This window comes from Triticum dicoccoides, chromosome 4A (genome assembly GCF_002162155.2).
Source record: "Triticum dicoccoides isolate Atlit2015 ecotype Zavitan chromosome 4A, WEW_v2.0, whole genome shotgun sequence".
NCBI lineage: Eukaryota > Viridiplantae > Streptophyta > Magnoliopsida > Poales > Poaceae > Triticum > Triticum dicoccoides.
This window is the reverse complement of record NC_041386.1, coordinates 722,478,298-722,481,415: the sequence shown is the minus strand read 5'-3', so window position 1 is coordinate 722,481,415 and position 3,118 is coordinate 722,478,298.

Here is a 3,118-nt window from a genome sequence, read left to right as displayed (position 1 = left end):
TGTGCTTGAAGATTATAAAGATTAGAAAATATGTCATTCATACCGAGGCTTGGTATCATTATGCCGTTGGATCAGTTGTTACATTGGTTGCGATTATGATCGCATTTGTTTTCGCATTGAAATGTTTTACATAGTTTCAGTGTATGGTTTAATTAATTTAGATGCTCTGCAGAGCTTTACGTTGTTAGATGAGAACTATGTATGTACTTTGGTTTTAATGCGATGATGAACTTCTATTAATTTGGTCACTTAATTATCTAGTCATGATGTTCTGTAATGATTTTTGACACACTTAATTATATATAATGCACGCAGATGAACCGGCAATGGATGTACGGTTCAAGACACACCTCCGAGTACATTAAGGGTGTGCATGATTTTCTCGAAGTGGCTGAGGCAAACAAGCAGAATGGTTTTATGTGTTGTCCATGCCCTATATGTGGGAATACGAAGTCTTACTCTGACCGGAAAATCCTCCACACCCACCTGCTTTACAAGGGTTTCATGCCACACTATAATGTTTGGACGAGGCATGGAGAAATAGGGGTTATGATGGAAGACGGCGAAGAAGAAGAGTACGATGACAACTATGTGCCCCCTGAATACGGTGATGCTACTGAAGATCAAGAGGAACCAGACGATGTGCACGATGATGCTGCAACGGGCGAAGCTGCTGAAGATCAAGAGGAACCAGACGATGTGCCCGATGATGATGATCTCTGCAGGGTCATTGTCGATGCAAGGATGCAATGCGAAAGTCAAAAGGAGAAGCTGAAGTTCGATCGCATGTTAGAGGACCACAAAAAAGGGTTGTACCCCAATTGCGAAGATGGCAACACAAAGCTCGGTACCGTACTGGAATTGCTGCAGTGGAAGGCAGAGAATGCTGTGCCTGACAAAGGATTTGAGAAGCTATTCCGAGTGACGCTGGGGGACACTGGGGGACTAGCTGTTTCGAGTGACGCTGGGGGACACGCACCCATGTGGAAGAAGAAATCTATATTTTGGGACCTACCCTACTGGAAAGACCTAGAGGTCCGCTCTTCGATCGACGTGATGCACGTGACGAAGAACCTTTGCGTGAATCTGCTAGGCTTCTTGGGCGTGTATGGGAAGACAAAAGATACAGCTGAGGCACAGGAGGACCTATAACGTTTGCACGAAAAAGACGGCATGCCTCCAAAGCAGTATGAAGGTCCTGCCAGCTATGCTCTTACCAAAGAAGAGAAGGAAATCTTCTTTGAATGCCTGCTTAGTATGAAGGTCCCGACTGGCTTCTCGTCTAATATAAAAGGAATAATAAATATGGCAGAGAAAAAGTTTCAGAACCTAAAGTCTCATGACTGCCACGTGATTATGACGCAACTGCTTCCGGTTGCATTGAGGGGGCTTCTACCGGAAAACGTCCGATTAGCCATTGTGAAGCTATGTGCATTCCTCAATGCAATCTCTCAGAAGGTGATCGATCCAGAAATCATACCAAGGCTAAGGAGTGATGTGGTGCAATGTCTTGTCAGTTTCGAGCTGGTGTTCCCACCATCCTTCTTCAATATCATGACACACGTCCTAGTTCATCTAGTTGACGAGATTGTCATTCTGGGCCCCGTATTTCTACACAATATGTACCCCTTTGAGAGGTTCATGGGAGTCCTAAAGAAATATGTCCGCAACCGCGCTAGGCCAGAAGGAAGCATCTCCATGGGCCATCAAACAGAGGATGTCATCGGGTTTTGTGTTGACTTCATTCCTGGCCTTAAGAAGATAGGTCTCCCTAAATCGCGGTATGAGGGGAGACTGACTGGAAAAGGCACGTTTGGAAGGGACTCAATAATATGCAGGGACGGATATTCTTGGTCTCAAGCACACTACACAGTTCTACAGAACTCTACCTTGGTGACACCGTATGTCGATGAACACAAGAACAGTCTACGCTCCAAACAGCCGGAGCAGTGCGACGACTAGATTACATGTGAACACATCAGGACTTTTAGCAGTTGGTTGGAAGCATGTATCAGAGGTGACAACACTGTTTGTGATGAGTTGTACTTGTTGTCCAGGGGACCATCTTTGACTGTATTGATTTGGAAAGGATACGAGATAAACGGGAATATATTTTACACGATTGACCAAGATCAAAAGAGCACCAACCAAAACAGCGGTGTCCGCTTTGATGCAACAACCGAGAGGGGAAAGGACACATATTATGGTTACATAGTGGACATATGGGAACTTGACTACGGACATGATTTTAAGGTCCCTTTGTTTAAGTGCAAATGGGTCAATCTGTCAGGAGGCAGGGTACAGGTAGACCCACAGTATGGAATGACAACAGTGGATCTGAAAAATCTTGGGTACACTGACGAACCGTTCGTCCTAGCCAATGATGTGGCACAGGTTATCTATGTGAAGGACATGTCTACCAGACCGAGAAAGAGAAAAGATAAGGAAGCGAATACATCATACGATGAGCCAAAGCGCCACATAGTTCTTTCAGGAAAAAGGGACATCGTGGGAGTGGAGGACAAGACAGACATGTCTGAAGATTATGAAAAGTTTCATGAAATTCCTCCCTTCAAAGTCAAGGCTGACCCCAGCATCCTGATAAACGATGAAGATTATTCATGGTTACGGTGCAATAAGCAAATGACACAAGCGAAGAAAAAGTGAAGACTTTCTCCCGCAACTATTATGATGATACCATGCCAACTTTGTAACTGACGAGTATGATACCATTGTCCGTTTTGTACATGCACATGTTATGTGGGTCAATTTATGATACCATGCCAACTTTCAACTTTTTCAGAGTTCATTTGAAATGCTTTAATGTCTTATGGTTCGGCCTCGTAATAATTAAAAATAGCAACAATAAGTATTTTGTTGTAAGTAGAAACAAAATAAAATAAATAAAGCAAGAAAGAAAACAAAAAAACAAAAAAATTGTTTTCAAATTTGAAAACTAATGGCACTAACAGAAAGTTTATAATTTTCCTAAAACTAAAAGCAAAAACAATTAAAAATAAAGCAAAAAACAAAAGAAAATAAATAATGCAGAAAACAAAAGAAAAAAACAACAATAAGTATTTTGTTGTAAGTAGAAACAAAATAAAATAAATAAAGC